Consider the following 18,138-nt stretch of genomic DNA (forward strand, 5'->3'; position numbering starts at 1 on the left):
GCCAGCAGCACGTAGCAGAGCGCCTTCAGGTAAGTTGCCCCCCCCCCACACACACACACACACACACCACACACACCCTCGAGCGCTCCAGGAGTGATTTTGTGCGTGGTTTGCCAGTTAAAAAAAGTTGCCGCTCAAACTTGAGCACAAAGCAGCAAAGGTAGAGCGACATAGACGCACAGTGGCAGGAGAGAGAGAGAGAGAGAGAGAGAGAGAGAGAGAGCGAGAGAGAGAGAGGAGCGGTCCCTCTTTTCCTTTGTCTGACGCTCCGGCTCGAGCTTTTGGGACATTACTTGAAGGCACGTCATCATGCTCACAGTACAGTATGTTTGAATTCCATTCATGATTGTAAACTTTCATTGAAGTCAGGTTGACTTTTTTTTTTTTTAGTTGTAGTTTTTTGTTTTTGTTGGTTCCTTCGGGATGTGCGACTCAAGACAAAGCAACTGCGAATAGTCAGTGGGCAAGAAATCATTGTTTTTGTTGTTGTTGTTTTTAAAAAAAAAGATGGTTTGCAGTTACTTATTCCTCATGCAAATAGCATTACACAGCTCGATATAGCTGGTAGTTCTTTGTCTTTTTATCTGTGCTCCCGTGAGCTTCCGAACGCACTCTGGGCATTTAGAACAATGTAATCAGGTGTAAAGCCAATAAGAAAAGAAGAAGAAACTTGTTGCACGAATTAATAGACAATTTGGAATACACCGGGGTGTTAAGGCTTTTGTATAAACTGTTTAAAAGTTGTATATTAGTTGAAAACTTTGCATTTTGTTGACCGGGAACAGATCAACAGGTAGAAGTCTCAGCAGCTTCTTTGTTACAGTAAAGGCTCCTTTGTTCTCAGTCCGTACAAAGAAAACTTCAAGAAAGCTGCAAAAATCCACCGGGAGAGAACTTGATTTTCTTTCATTCTGATTTGCAATGAATGCAAATGATTTTGTTGTCATGTTTAAACGTCAATTTGACTTTTACTTTTGACAAGCGTGAAGCCTCAGGATCTCTAATCAGACGATACTTCACTTTTGCCCCCCCCCCCCCCCAAAAAAAAAACTATTTTTTACATACATATTTGGAAAACAACGACAAAAAAACTTTCCTTTATGTAGTATAGGTGTGGTTGAATACTTTACATTCCACGTGAGCCCTCCCTTAAGTTTAAGTTGCGAAAATGTATTTTGATGCTCGCTTTAGAATAGTTTTCATAGCCAATTCAAGATTAGTTACTTAGTTCAGAAAGCTGCATTGATTCTTATTTTTTATTTTTTTCCCCCCTCAAACACACAATTTTGAACTGTATTAAGTCATTTCTAGTCACTGATGGTGTAGCGGTACAGTCGCCTGACTTTGGTGCAGGCAGCGTGGGTTCAGTTCCCACTCAGTGACGGTGCGAACGTGAGTGTGAATGGTTGTCCGTGTCTATATGTGCCCTGTGACTGACTGGCGACCAGTTCAGGGTGTAGTCCGCCTTTCGCCCGAAGTCAACTGGGATAGGCTCCCGCCACCCTAACCAGGATAAGCGGTGTTGAAAATGGATGGATGGATGGATGGATGGATGGAAGTCATTTCTATCTCCCCAACTTGTACAAACAGACAACTTGGAACCTGCTGTAAAAGTCTCATGTGTTTGCTGGTGCATTACACGTACGCATCATTTGCTCTCTATTATAAATTGACCATAAACTGACCACTCTTCTTTGTTAACTGTGTTATAATTTTTTGTTTGTTTGTTTGTGTCTTTCTCGTTTGCAGCTGGAACCTTAAACTCAGACGGCCCGCTAAATGTTCCCCAAATGTTTGGGAGACAGACGTAGGACCTCCAGAGTCATCTCTGAAGAAGCGTTCGGGATGAAGAGGCAGAACACTTTGATTTTTGGGAGAAGATGAAGACTCTGGATTTAAACCCCTGGATCAGCTTTGCCATTCGAGGCGTACGTGGAAATGTAAAAACCTGGATATATTTTGGAGATTAAAAAGCTCACCAGGATGGCAGAGTACATACGTTGCAGTAAGTGACCTAACTTCATATTTATTCCACAACTTTTCCACTTTGTCATTCAAAGACCCCCTCTAACAATCTATGCGCACTTCAAATGTTCAAATGGATAAGTGAATGTTTATTTGGAGATACTGTGTGCACACAAAAAAAAGTTTTCCTCATACAAGTTTTATTGTCATAGAGGTAATCCCCCCCCCCCCCCCCCCCCCCTCAGTGACCAGCTCGTTGGCATCAGTGTACAACGTGGACAAGTGCCGCGCAGGGGGACAACTACTATATGTTGCTTTTTGCCAAACAAATCATTGAGTTGTGTGCGGGTTCTCCATGCAAGACACCCTCACACTGCATATTTTGGCAATTATGAAACAAACATACAATTGTTTCTTTTTATTGACATTTGATGAAGCAACATTTGGAGCTTCGCTCGCACAGTTGTTGAGTACCATTTGAGCTTTTGTTGTGACTTCTTTGGTGGATTCAAAAGTCATCTCTGAGAGGAAACACCATTTATTTGCATTCTGCTGGTTCAATTCATATTTTGAGAGAGACGTGCTCCTTTCATTCTTTTTATTTTTTTTAGTTTTTTATCAATGACGTCATTGAGAACCAATGAGAGCGAGCGGTAGTTGTCGGCATCCAAGCCCCGCCTCCTGCCTGATATTTTTGCAAAGGGCAGCATCCCATTGTCACTGCATTACGAATCGCAGAAGGACACAACCACGGATACGTTTTGACTTTGTCTTTTGTATTTTAGCTGCTGAATTACACTTCATATCACATAAACGCAAATACACCCCCCACCACTACATCGACAACTTAGCCGAGCATTATCATACTATTAGTATCGGAAGATAATGCCGCTAACACTGTTGGCTAATGCTAATCAGGGATAACACTGCAGCTCGGCTTACCGTTTGGATTTGACACAATAGCGCTTCAGCCGTCGCATTAAAGTAATTGGCTCAGCCACGAATTTTGGAGGTGTTTATTAAGTTAAGTCTGTTTCCTAAGAGTGGGGCGGAAGTGCAGAACGGGACACTCACAGACACGTTTTCAGCAATAGCCACATAACTCGGGATTTACTTTCACACTTGATGGGTGGGCAGGGACTTCATAGACCCGACTACCGAATTTGGACAATTGTCAGTTGTCTATACATACTGTATGAGTCATCTTTAGTATGTGAAAACTCTATTTTGTATCTCTTTCATTCTGTCATTCATGCTTGTCACACAAAAGTAAAAAAGAAGGCAAATGCTGTTAATAGTCCAAGCAAAAAACCTTTGAAAAAGATTTGAAAAACATTGCATGTTGGAAATGTCAGGCACAGCAGGATCGAAAGTGAGAGTGACAATACTGATGTGTTTGAGTAGTTTATCAATAATAAATCTGCAGTTGTTAATGGAAGAGAGTTCCACCCACACCGGCAGCATTCATCCACCTCCTGCCGTTGGCGTGGATCTGCCGCGGGTCACCGCCTGGAAGTCGCCAGGATCAGTGGAATGTGGGTCAGTCAACGGTACGGTGACACACAGGTGGGACAGATGTAGGTCAGCGTCAGAGGATGGCTGCCGATGAGTCATGCAGACGGGGTTAGCAGGGACAGGAGACGTGTGTGCGTGCGCTCCCAAAAAGATGTTGAGCTGTCGAAACGGGAAGGGCGTGTCGTGTGCCTGTACTGCATCTCTGCGTGCCGTGCACGGGGCCCAACATCGATGTCACGTTTGTTCGCTGTTTCATGCCGTTATTGGGCTTTGATGAGGACTACACAGTAAATGCTGCTGTTTCCACTATCACGTTCCTTCTCTAACATTAAGTACATCGGCACGATCGAATGAGAACAAATACAAAAGCTTTGCAAAGACAACGAGGCTCAGCTTTGTGTTATCATTGTGCAAGGGTACCCAAGGGAGCAATGTTACCACCGTAAGGTGCTTTTCTGAGGGCTTTCCATCTCTGAGGATACTTTTACAGTAGTAAAACTTACTGTAGGAAAACAAATCACTGCGGAGGCATTTCATGCTTTTGCTCCACTTTGTGTAGTTTAATTACACTGCTTATCTGTTATACCATTATCAAATACATTGAAGTTTACATAACGTTTACCATTCGCTGGGAGTATTATGAGAGTGCCTTTGTGCCTTGTCTCGGTGGGAGATGAGTTCTAAAGCCGATCCATTGAGTTACACAGGAAAACATTAGCACATTAATCTGTGTCATCTTCCCGCTATGAAGCTTAAACGTGTGACTAAGCTGGAATGCTCATTAAGATGGGCAGGAGTTTTGTAGCATATCATTCATCTGGTTTTGCGATCACATTAATTTCAGATCTTCATTTTGTTGAAGATAACAAAAAAAAAACAAAAAAAAAACGCTGTGTTGAAAAAGAGCATGAGTATCAAGTCTGCCTGCTAGGCATTCGGGACTGAGTACAAATATCAAATATTCTTCCGAGCATAACATTATTTATACCACTGGTTGTAGGAGGACAAAAGTGTGTTATTGGACTTTCCAGATGAAATTGGCACGCTTTAGGATGGCTCGTAAAGCGTGGCTTGCTTTGAAATTCAATCGATCATTGAGGGGAAAAATGTTGACAGAATCTATTGTCATTATATGGACAAAGTGAAATTCAGGATTCTGCTGACCTAAATCCTAAATCCGTGAGGATAGATGAAGTGGCAGTAAAAGACAATCTTTCCAACTTTATTGTGCTCAAAGTAATTATTAATTAATTAATTGATTGAGCGGCACGGTGGCCGACTGGTTAGAGCGTCAGCCTCACAGTTCTGAGGACCCGGGTTCAATCCCCGGTCCCGCCTGTGTGGAGTTTGCATGTTCTCCCCGTGCCTGCGTGGGTTTTCTCCGGGCACTCCGGTTTCCTCCCACATCCCAAAAACATGCATTAATTGGAGACTCTAAATTGCCCGTAGGTGTGACTGCGAGTGCAAATGGTTGTTTGTTTGTATGTGCCCTGCGATTGGCTGGCAACCAGTTCAGGGTGTACCCCGCCACCTGCCCGATGACAGCTGTGATCGGCTCCAGCACGCCCGCGACCCTAGTGAGGAGAAGCGGCTCAGAAAATGGATGGATGGATGGATAATTGATTGATTGATTTATCTGGACAGATCTGCCAAACATTATAGGATAATAGGAATTTTAAGTAAAATAAGTTGTTAACGGACTGTTAACTCGTATTCCATTTTGCATGTGTATAATGTCAAGTCAGTTCAAAATCGAATATCAGCCAGTGCACGTAAACTATGTCGGTAACCTGAATAATCTGTGCGTGTAAACGAACGTACTGACTGGTAGCATTTCTATGGAACTAATGAAAATGGTCGTCAGATTTCGGGCATGAGTGCATGCGTCTAGTGTGTCTTTGCAAAGTCATATCACCAACCCGTAACCTTACATGCTTATGAATGTCTTTTAAGATGATCTTGAGCGCCTCCCTAGTTTTGACGACACGGTATTGTCATCCGTATGTACATTTTCCAGGGAAATTCTCGATGTAATTTTCCAGAACGTCTGTTTTCAGTGACCCAAAACCTTTTTGAATGCGTAGAAAGACACACAATTTTGAAAATTCCGGTAGCGTTTGTGTGGGCATGGCCTATTAAGCAAAATAAAGGTACCGGAGTCTTTTTTTACGTTCTACCCTTCAGGTAACCGAAATAAATTTTGTTTTTATTTTGAATAGATGTCAATATTTGATATTTATGTTTAATCCAACTCTAATAAAGTTCAACGATACTCCTTTGCAGTGCTTGACATCACCACTGTTGTTTGAGTTCTCCTGCAAGCTGAATTTTGATTGATTTGACCTTTTTGTGCATATCATATCAGTCATGCAGGCCACTACTGTACTGTGACTACTGTACCAGTGAATTACAGTTCGGTCAAACGTAGCATTAGTCTCGCCGCAACGAATTGTAGGGACAGTTCTAATTCTTATTCTGTTACAAATGATCCGAGCTTAGTATTACCACTCAGCGCCTGTAGCTGGGAGATAACTTAGCATGCTCCACTGGCATGCTAATACATCCCCACACTAGGGGACAGGAATAAATTATTTTTTTTATGACTGTTCAGCAGGCAGAGCATTTGAGGGAGGGAATGGAGCCAGAGAGGCAACACAGGGAGATGAAGAAGAGAAAAACATGAGTGTTGAAGAAAGGGTGGAAATAGGGAAGAAAATGTGAGAGAGAAGAGGATGAGATAAAAAGCGCAAAAAGGATGAGGAAGATAAGATTAGGATAGCCCGAATGCTACATAGAGCTCCTTATATCTGTCTCTCTTTCGTCTCTTTTCACAGTGACCTAGCGAAAGTGTCTTTTTTTTTTTTTTTTTAATTTGAATGCGATTATGAATCACAGTTGACAAAGTTTATACTTGGCAAAGAGAAGGTTAATGAGTTCCCCCCCCCACTACCCCGAATTGGAAAGAAAAAACAAAAAGTTGGCCTTGGTGGAAGTGTGTGCTGTTTTGAATGATCTTCTAGTAATGTAAATGTATGTGCATGATCGCATTGCTCTAACACTATGGTGGCCGATGACTTCATATTTAGAGTTGCAGAATTGAAAACGGTAGACTAGATGAGAAAGCAACACACAGTGTATGTGATTATTCAGGCTCTTAAGCAATATTTCTTGGATTAACTCTCATTGTAACAAAAGTATTGTACTGTTGTAAGGATTGTTATTTCAGTAATACACTAATTGCGCAGTGGCATATGCTTGCCATTCTGATTGGTGCATGAGCACCCCTAAAATAATGATCTGGAATAGCACGTGCACCTAACTATTTAGGCGCATCGGAAATATGAACCTTTTCCAATGGAAAATAAATGAAGACGAGGTGGTTCAGCCAACTCAAACTTTCAAACGATTTACAAATTGTATAAATTCAAGTATCTTTTTTCGTGTGTGTTCTCATGTGACTTCTTTTTCCGCTGCCCGTACATTGACCTGCAGGATTTGAACATAAGTCAAACTTGCTCTGCTCACTTCTCTATAACAAATCAGCCAGAAAAGCACATGAAGGTGATAACCCCCCCCCCCCCCCCCCCCTTCCCCCCCAAAAAAAACAAAAACATGGATCGGACAATTTGCATGGTGACTTTGAGAACAGATGGATCAGTGTCTGAACATATTTCTTTCTTCTCCTCATTTGCCCTCGTCCGGGTATATCGTAGATGTAAACACATTGCTCGTAACGACAACGTCAGCCTGCGCTGTCTGTCTGTCAATTACAGGCCAATTTACGACGTCCACAAATGCTCAGCATGTTGCTGTCTGGGTGTTGCCCGATAATCCATCTAAAGACTGGGGTTTTGTCAAAGATAAATCTGTTGCTCACACCAACCAACATGCACGCGCACACACACACACACACACACACACACACATATAAATATATATACATATATGATCCATCCACATGGGACCACAGAGACATATGTAGAGAGACTGGCTCAGAACACAGGCACATGGTGTAAATAACAGGATTTGATCACAGATAAATCTGTTATTGTCTGGTAGTTAGGAGATTATAAAGCAGTGATTCATAGACACCAACGGATACAAGCATGTGTCATTAGAGGACGAACGCTAGTTTGCGTAATTGTATCAGGACTGGTGGGCTTTAAAATTTTGATGGTAACTCAGTAAATCATAAAGCTGACAGCTTTTATAGAGCGCTTTCCTTGCCTTTGTGTCTTTGCATCTCGTTCCTACGACACGTCCATTCATTCAGCATATCTTCTTTCCTTTTTGTTTTTGTCGCCCATTTGATTTTTGTTATTTGTTCAAAAGTGGGCAAGCTTGTCATACTAAAAAAAAAAACAACAAAAAAAAACATTACCACAAGAATGATGCATCTTCATTTTAATATTTGTACTTGCTTTTGGGTAATTGAATGCCAAATACATAAAACATTTTGCGCCAAACCAATCTGTTCAGTCAGATATCCAAAAATGTGTTAGCCAAAGGAAAAATCCATTTGCCAAGGAGCATGACTTGCCTGCGCTGTTGCAGGCCAGACTTTCATGACCACACCGCTTATTGGAAACTCTATTTATATATTTATGGTGGGAAAGAGTATAATAATTTTCAAGGCATTCAAGCATCACATTTGCAACTTAGCCATCAGGATTGCATTATATTTTGTTCTACTTTTACCCGTTTTAGCCCTTTTTACCAAAGGGCGCAGACGTGAGTGTGGGTGGTGATGTGGCTGGTGTTAGCACCCTGAGTCAACTTGTCCTCTACTCTGTGCCAGCATGTGCACGTGAGGGTAGCTTTTTTTTTTTTATCAAGCTTCATCTGCTGTTGATACTTTTTCAGGAGAGATGCTACATGATCTTTGTGGGTTATGTTATGAGTTCGGAATGTATCACAATTCTTGCATAGTACAAGCTGTCCTTGACTCTCAATTGACGGTAACTAACGCTTCCATTTACAAAATAATGTGTTTCTTGCTTTTATACAATTTGGGGAAAGAAGATGAGCTAAGCCAAGTCAAGCTCTTTTGACTTTCTATTAGAATTTTAAACATTACTATTTAAACTATTTAAAAAAAAAAAGAAACACTGTGCAAAGTCAAACGATTTCACCTCCATTTGTTATTTCTCCTTTTTCCATGATTCCATCTTCATGTTTGCGTCACTTTCTTAATCCTTCTTTAAAGCTCGATCTGAACACAGGTGTTATAGTTCGACGTGGTCCCAAAATCACGATTTGGAGCCGATGTCTTGTGACTGCTGACATTATTTTCATTGGGGGTATTGCAGTGAGCTACAATCTTGGCCAGATGTAGCTATCAGAGTAGTGTTGTGCATTAAAGAGTGTCTGTTATTGTGTTGCTGGATGTTTGCTATGGTCTGGGTCCTTCAGCAACATTATCCAAAACTGTGCAGTTTTTTTTTTTTTTTTATAATGCCCTTTCTATTCCCTGTAATACATTGTCAGAATTGCGCTCGATGATTGAATAGTCTTGAATCAGATTCGGTTTTGTTGGAGACATTTTTTATAACTTACCTAGGAAAAAAGATGATGAATAAGTTCATGTATTGCAACACTAACTCGCCAAATCAGACTTCTCTGCACAAAAGGGACCGTTTTCATTTTTTTTTTACAAATGCATCCAAACAACCCTGCACTGTGGAATTACACTGATATCACAATGTGGAATTCATGCATTCAACCAATGGGACTCGATCTCCTCTACCCTTTTAATATTTAATTTGTTTTCTGTCATGCATTCATTTTCTCCAACATTCATACTAGCCTTTAATAGTTTGGGCTTTCACACATTCACAGAGTTCTGTTCTTCATTCATACTGCTTGCAATTCTTTTCAAGTAGAAAAAAAGATGACAACCTTAGTAATTATATCATGCAGAATTCTGCTTTGGCAACTCCTCAAGACAGGTTACGTCTGTTTAATACAACTGGCTTTGAAACAGGATTTCAGAACATTAATATACAGTTATATGCCATTTATTAATGAATCCGCACTTGTATTTCTAAATCCAATGCTAACAGAACCAACCCCACCATTGGAATGAATACACAGCCAATTAAGTTGAAACAAGTTGAACTGAAATTAAACTGAACCATCTCTCTAACGAGCAGACATTCCAACAGCTTCTTCCCTCTTGCAATCAACTTCTTAAACAGCTAACCTCCAATTCCATTGCAACATGCTGGCAATTTTTTTTGTCTTGAGTTTGTTGTCACATTTCTGTGGGGCCAATTATATATTACTCGCGCACTCACTATAGTAGTCTCGCCACGCTGCACTATTTGCATATCTGTTGTTGACCAATACTGGCCACTCATGCCAGAGTAGCATCTGCCCCATTTGCACACTGACTGAGGAGTATTTGCAACATTTGCACAATCAATATTGTCCCAGACTATGGTACTACTCGCTTGAAGTCTCGGCGCCCTTTGCACAATGGTCATTGCACCGGACTATTGCAATATTAGTCATTTGAACTGCGAGAGGACTCTGCATCTTTTTGCACAATTGTCAAAAAACAAACAAACAAACAAAAAAAATGTACCGGCATTACCAGATAACTAGCAACCCTTTATTGCTCAGTGACTGTTTTTTATTTTTAATTGTTATTTTTTTTGTCAATGTTTTTATGTCTCGAAAGTGTTCTCTGTCAATGAACTGTCTGTTGTCGTACTAGAGCGGCTCCAATTACCGGAGACAAATTCCTTGTGTGTTTTTTGGACATACTTGGCAAATAAAGATGATTCTGATTCTGATTCTGATTGATTTGTTTTTGTTTTCAAAGCTTGTAACTATTCCATCTTAGTGTTTCATTTACATAGATACATACGTTTTTCATATTTTTTTAAAAAGAAAACAGGGATCCTATAGTTGAAAAATTTTACATGATTGAGAAAATAATGAGTTCAAAACAGCTGTCAGACCGATCTCAACAAAGTGAAAGTGTTCCCCAGTGAAATGATTTATGATTTAGATAGTAAGCATAAAAAATATTTCATAATATGAACAATATTTGCCTTTTAATCTTTACACATTTATGGTCATGAGCCGATAGTGTAAAAAAAAAAAAGAAAAATCGTCGGGGCAGATTATGCCTGAGACGAAGAGAAGTGCCCCATGAGACAATCTGCATTGACACGATTTTCCAGTCTAGTAAGAGTCATAATCTGAGTGGCTGGAGATGGGATGAATAAACTCAAGTAAGTGGCCAGCTCTCAATAATGTAGGAGATGCATGCTGCAATACAGCTGGATACAGGACGCATTATGACACGGTTCATGTTCAGGTTCAGCACATGATGGTAAAGTTGGACCATAGATTTTATGGAACGTACATTTAACCGAATAGTTTTTGACTAAGCATAGTTTAGCTGTGTTGAAATGTTATGAGCGCTATTTCCATATGCAGTCACTTTCAATACGGAAGTTTTAGACGACTACCCAACGTATAGTGTATTGAGTATTGTTTTGAACCAAGTCTTTCTACTGTAGATACTTTTTATGCTGAACTAGGGCACTCTTTGATGGAAATCTTGGGTAGGGATACAGCTGAATAAGGACTAGTTAAAGTATATAGTTATATAGTTATAAAATGTGTTCAATTAAAATGCACAAGCTATTAGCTGTTCGTTCACGTTTCCAGCAGTGGCTCACAAGGTGACATTCAGAGTTACTTGTTTATGTCATGGATGAATAAAATTAGATTTGCATGCCAACTGGTTGTACTGTGTTTGTGACTCATGGGCACTGTCCAGCCCACACGCAAGGTTGTTTGGTGTTCTGGAAGCCTAACCATTCAGTGTTGAATCACACTGGATTCAAATTTGTTTCCTGACAAGGTCAAGGATTCATCTTCCACTGAGAAATGAGCTGAGTAAGCGTGAGTCATGCTCTCAATTATGCATTACCCCGCACACTGACAGACAAGCACCGTGAACTTCCAGATAGCTGTCAAAAATCGATTTAGAAGTGACCTTGTAATCTTTTTGCATGCTTTCACTAAAACCAGAAAATTTTGTTTTTTTTAACTGCCCAAAATAAAACCAGCTTTATTTTACAATCTGTGTTTGCAGGTGAAATAAATCAACCAAAATTTACAAACCAACCAAAAGTCATCTTTAAATATTTAAAGATAATTATTTAATCTGCAAAGGTTGAGCGAGACAACTGCACTCTTTTTGTTTGTTGAAAACATTTCACCTGTAATGCACAAGTCATTTTCAGTTCATAGGGCTCTATTTCCATTGATGGAGAATTAGCTGCAGAGCGTAAAAACTGCTGTATCCTGATTTTCGGTGAAGCGCAAGGCTTGCTGGGCATTGCAGCGCAACGAGGGTGTGTCATTTGACATATACCCGGCGTAGTTACAATTTGGTGGCAGAAGGTCGCGCTAAACTTACACCTACGCAGAGCAAGTCTAACTTTTGGCACACAGTAGACTGCTGGTCTAACACAATTTTGGTGAATTTGATTGGCTTGATTGATTTTGTGCACAAATAAAACATGGACCTGTTTTGAATTTGACATCAACCAAACTTGCAGGGTTCAGTACCTCCAGCAAGTTTATTACCCGCTGGATAGGGATATCTTGGTCTCTCCATTGAAGAGGTCATTGCATGCCACTGCACCTCGCTACATAAACAACATTTTGCGGAGTTTGCGTCTCAGGAAATGCATTGGTATGTTATGTTTGGAGAAAATATTTCGTAGTTTCTTTGACAAAGTCGGCACGTAAGGGACCACGACATTCCGCCTTCTGCCAGAAGGTTTTGCCAGCAGGCAGGCGAACGACCGGTTGATAATGCAGGACAGTCGTTCATCAGCTATGCTTGGCAACAACAACAACAACAATGGGACCATCCCGAGGGGACGCACCCACCAGAGACAAACAGCTAATAGGGAGACTCCACACTGAAAAACTAAGAACAGAAAAAGCCTTTTGGATTCAAGGTAAAATGTCTTCAACAGACAAAAAAACAGAAATCACTTTTACTTTGGTCATCCAAGCCAGCATTGTCACAACCTTTTCCCAAAACACGGTCGTCTGTGTAAAGTGCAGGAGGGGCTACATCTTGGTGCAAATGGTGTATTTTTTGTGTGTAATTTATCATTGTGATCTGATGGCAGATGTACATTTTTATCCTTGAGTCTTTGGCACTTGAATTTGTATCACCTACAGGACTGGAGTGGAACCTTACTGACTGTAACCTTCACATTTTCAACCAGCATATTACCGTTATCTGGCATGATACTGTAATTGACTTGATGTCACTTAGTGTTTTTGCACAGGGCTCTTGTTAGTCTTGTGAAGGCAAACATTTTGGACCGTCTCGTTAGATTGCACGGGTGGCCATAAAAGAGTGATCGATGAAGCTACATGTATTTTCCGTGCAACTTATCGCTTCTGCCTGCCAGTTGTGTTTGTTGTCGTTTCAAATCTCCTGTTGTGCGTACGCACATCGACAGCGGCGTCACTGCCAGATGCTTACTAAGATCCCCGATGCTCTCATCCGTGTGTGGTTATGAAAGCTGCCGACACAAACTGTGGACAGAGACACAAATAGACCAGGCACACATTCAGCTATTTACGCTCCTCACCAAACAGAATCTGTTTGTTTCCCCACATAATGTATTCCCACTTGTCTAACCCATCACTGTAGCTCTTTACCACATTCTCTGACTTCATTTTTCTGTCAGATTCTCTCAATGACGCGCAGGTACGATGCAGCGCCGAAACAGACACGGAGAGAGACGAGTCGGCCCACCTCAAAAGTTCACCGACAGTTCACTTGTCGCCGCATTGACAGAAATGATGTCAGACAGAAATGCAAATTTGACAGTGACAGCAAGTGTTACCAGACGCAGATATTAAACAGTACTCCACAACAACAAGAAAAAAAACTTCAAGTAGAAATTTGCATTCTCTTGAATGGGTAACCTCTGACAAGCGTCTGTATAATTCTTGCCTCAGAGGAACTTCTATCTGTTAGAATGAAGCGATGCCGTCCCTTTGTGCTGACTCATCTGTCTCAGAAGCTTCCAAAGAAGGCCTTAAAAATGGGGTAAAAATGATTTCTACAAAAGTTAGATGCTCACTGCACAAGCATGATGATCAAGAGGTTTTCACTGTCTCATCATGGCAAAAGGGGTCTACAGTGGATAGAAAAAGTCTGGACGCCCCTGACTAAGTCCCCAGTTTCAACGGAAGAAAAAGAGTTTATGTACCTGGATCAAAATTAGACTACCAACGAAATGCTTTCGATAATCAAATTGCCGCTCTACTGTGTTTCCTGTCTGGGAGACAGCATCATGACTCTGGTACTCTAAATGTTGTTGATCTATTAAAAAAAATAAAAAATAAAAAAAAAAGCCACATCTGCTCTTTGGGCTAAACTTTCATACAAGACTGTTATTTGTGTTTTTTAGAGCATTGAATTTGGAATTAAAAAAAACAAGCACAACAGACACTACTGTAGTTTTGCATGTAGCTATTATTTTTGGCCCTCATTTCCCTTCATGTATAACAAACAGTGATTAGCTTGTAGTATGTACATGTATGCAAAGGTGTGCTGAATGTCTCACTGTCAAGCAGAGTTATATTTACCGTATTTTCACGACCATAGGGCGCACCGTATTAAAAGGCGCAGTTTCAGTTACGGGGTCTATTTCCGCATTTAACACATACATAAGGCTCACCGTATTATTGGGCGCAGGCATGGTAAAACATATGCTAGCTTAAAACATACGGTAGCATGCGTGCACGCTAAAACAATGTTTTTAAAAAGGCCGTGGGAGCAAAACTGAGTTCGGTTGTACTTTATTGTACTCAAGTTATTTTTTTATCAATCCTCATCCACAAATCCATCAAAGTCCTCATGTTCTGTATCCGAAATGAACAGCTGGGCAAGTTCTCCAACAAACAGGCCGGGTTCCCTCTCGTCATTGTCAGAGTTAGTCTCATTGCCGGGAGGCTGTTCAGCAATGATGCCTGCTTTCGCGAAAGCTCGGACAACAGTCAAAGCAGATACCTTAGCCCAAGCATCCACAATCCATTCACAAATTGTGGCGTAACTCGCCCGGCGAGTTACGCCACACTGCCTCCTAGTCTTAGTAAAGCTGTGTTCGCCATCTGTCATCCATCGTTCCCACGCCGCTCGCAAGTTCACTTTGAACCCCCTGTTTACGCCGATGTCCAGCGGTTGGAGTTCGGAATGATGGCAAACCCCGAGTTATTGCACTCAGTCGAATGGTGACTGTAGAGACGCTTCTCCTGGCTGTTCTTTGCTCATTAATCCATTGCTCGAGTTGGTCTTCCAACTCGGGCCACCTCGCCTTGATTCCGTGTTTTTTTTTTCTTTTTTCCCCGCAGAAACTCAGCTTCGTCTTCTTGACTTGGCGAAGCTCGTTTTCCTGCTTCCTCCACTTGCGAACCATGAATTCGTTGATCTTGAATTCGCGGCTGCTCGATTCCCATGTTCCTCCGCATAACTGATAGCTTGCAGTTTAAACTATGCTTCGTAAGCGTGTCTCTTCGTAGGTGACATTTTCGGGGGTCCTTAGCCAAACCGATGTTGTTTTGCACAATGCACACCCCGGAAATGCTCCCAGTCAGTCAAGCGGTTAAAAAAAAAAAAAAAAAAAACACCCCGGCATTATACACCTACTGGGGGCATGGCTTTAGCGACCTACTTCACGCACCCTTCCCCTGTCCTCAACCACGTCCGCTTTTTTCCGTCCGAAAATTTAAGACTTTTAAGTGCGCCTTATGGTCGTGAAAATACGGTAATCGGATCCCTGTGGGAGCCTGCAGCTTGAGAGGCTTCCAGTCTTCAAATTACCTTCAAACTATGCCAGAAGATGATGAGTCAACTCTTTCTTTCAGTTTGACCTTACTTTTCTCATCTCAAATGACCTCAATTGCCAAATGCACATTCCATTAACCAGCGTTGTTGGAGTTGACGGTGACATCTCTGGTTATTGTAGATCTGTTTGGTATTCCTAGCACTTAATTTACTCACTTTATTTGCATTGGTTCAGTTGATATGCGGAGTAGAGCAGGAGGACAAATGGATGAGTAGAGCGGAGCTTGTGTTTGTTTTGTCTTTGTCAACTTGTTCGCGTCCCTCAACATCCACACGTCCATGTAGGCAGCGTATCAGCTGATGCATCTGTGTTTGTTTATCTGCATGCCTGTTGTGCCTGTTTTGTAGACATTTACAATCACATACCCGTTGTGTATCTGTGGCAAAAAAAAGTCATTTCCTACATATTTTTGACTTTGGTGCGGCTGAATCCACATTCAATTTCTTATCTCATCCATCCAGGACGGGAAACATTGTCTCTAACTCGAGAGCCATAGAACACACTTTCTCAAGGGGGGTGGGTTGGGGATATTTTGAAATCCAAGTGTTCTTATCTCATGCACGATTAAGCAAGGCATTGGGGTATGTGGGTAACGTGTTTTTGAGTCCGTCTGTCACAGCCTCGGGGTTTGTTGCTTCTAGAGCTGACAGCTACACACACACACACACACACACACACACACACACGGATTCTCACACAAAAGCACGCATATGTGCAAACACACACAAAACAGACTCTAACACACATGCTTGCACACCTATTTCTCTCATTTGCCCATTAAGCCACGCGAACATTTGTGCTGCCTCAGGGCGCTATTGCTCGCATCCACTCTAGTTTTGGTTGAGGTCAAAGGGGTCAACTGAAACCCTCACTAGTAGCTTTAAATGACTTACATGTTTCCACATATATTTGCCCTCTATTCAACTTTGACTTGAGGGCAAAGTATGAAGCACAGCTATTAACCCTTCTATAATATAAAGTAGTGTAATAAGAATGATCCCTTTTTTTTTTTTCTTTTTCTTTAACTTAAAAGCAATTTGGTGGTGACGGTCGGTACCCTCCAGGACGACAAATTTCACTCTGTAGGAACAGTTTTTATTATTTGTCTTTTCTTCTACTGCTGTTTATTCAAACCACTTATCTGTTGAAGAAAAAGAATCTGAATTTAATTGGGGGAAACGAGACCCAGGCTTCCTACTCTGAATAGTTACTCATTAAATGATTTTTTTTCTTCACTTCAAACTTTTCAATTAAAAAAAAAAGGCTGGCAATTCATCCCTTGCCAAAGCTGCCTCCAGGGAGATTTGTGTTCTCCTTCACGTTTTCTAATACCCAAAATATGCAAATATTTAATGTTCATTTTGATTCTTTTAACAATTTTTGACAGCTCACTTTATGGAAAATTGACTTTTTAATTGCTTGTACTGTGTATAGAAATAGTTGGGTCGCTGGAGTGCCTGACCAGCCATCAAATTTGACATTACACAACCAGGTAAATCTTTTTTTTTAAAAATGTGTCTGTGAGCACGCCGTCCTAAATTCTGCTGAACTGTGCCATGGCGATGAGGCTGATTTACATAATACCGCCCACACATTTCTCCACCCATGACTTGGCGGCTACGCCGGGAGAAGAGCTGCCATTTCGTAGCAACGGTTGGGCTACGCCAGTGGTGTCCAAACTACAGCCTGGGGGCAATTTTTAGCGACCCGCTGCACATACTGAAAATAACATTTGACACGGTCTGCGGCACGTTTTAAAAAGGGGGTCAGGGGCAGTGTCAAAAACTGTGGGTGCTGCGAAATCCACGTACCCCATGGGTGCGATGCCCCTGAACACTACTATGATTACTACTACTACTAATGCAGTAAATTGGATCTATATAGAACAGTTATTTGAGGATCAATAATGTGATATGTTCACAAATCAGACCTTGAAGCAGAAAGTGGAGGAAATATTTTTTTTGTTTCTAAAACTGAATAATCTTTATTAAATGTTATGAAGAGAAATGTTGTTACTATGTTCGTTTGTTTGCATATCTTGAAAAGCTTTAAGAATTGTCAGCGTACTTCAAATGGCTCTTGTTTTGATTCTGAATGTGAAGATCTGCTGCTCAGTGCAGGGACGGATTTATTCTAGTGGGATAAACTATTTGCCACATCGCCTTTAACAGAAAGCTGTAACGTATAAAATAACTATAATATATAAAAAAATATAGGCTACTGTATAAGTGATTGATAGATTGGATTTACCGTGTTAAAAAAAAAAAAGAAATCGAACATTTTCAAAATGGCCCTGGTTCCATTTTTGTGTATGAGACCCAAGACACTCCTGGATTGCACAGCACCACTCTCACGTCAAAGCCAAAAGCTAATCGGAGCTGCGGTCTTGAATGCACAGATTAACATTAGATAACGCCGTTATCAGCATTAACTTCTGATAACCTACTGAAAATGTGGGGACGGGGTGTTTGCGTTAGCCGATATGTTATGTTAACTGTTATGTTTGTGTTTGATGGGGCTAATTACTTTATTTTAATATGATAAAATATTTTAATGATGCACCTACTTTACATACTATCATTTGTAAACTCTAACAGTATATTGCACACTTTATTGATTTAAAATATGTTCAATTTGTTCATACTGATTTACATTTTTTTTTTTTTTTTGGACTATCCCCGATGTCTCTAAATAGGTCGTCAACGTGGATAAAGACAGAGTTGACTTGGAATGCAAAAATAACTACAATAAAGTG

General features: G+C 40.9%; 1 long non-coding RNA gene across 1 annotated transcript in view; it reads left to right on the forward strand.

Moving 5' to 3' along the window:
• Nucleotides 1–231: 231 nt before the first annotated feature.
• LOC133402206 (uncharacterized) overlaps nt 232–18,138 on the forward strand; it is an 80,538-nt gene continuing 62,631 nt past the window's right edge. Inside the window, exons 1-2 of the long non-coding RNA XR_009768499.1 lie at nt 232–323; nt 1,750–2,005. This is a non-coding gene — a long non-coding RNA (uncharacterized LOC133402206). The remainder of the gene's footprint in view (nt 324–1,749; nt 2,006–18,138) is intronic.

The sequence above is a fragment of the Phycodurus eques genome, chromosome 4 (genome assembly GCF_024500275.1).
Source record: "Phycodurus eques isolate BA_2022a chromosome 4, UOR_Pequ_1.1, whole genome shotgun sequence".
NCBI classification, from domain to species: Eukaryota; Metazoa; Chordata; class Actinopteri; order Syngnathiformes; family Syngnathidae; genus Phycodurus; species Phycodurus eques.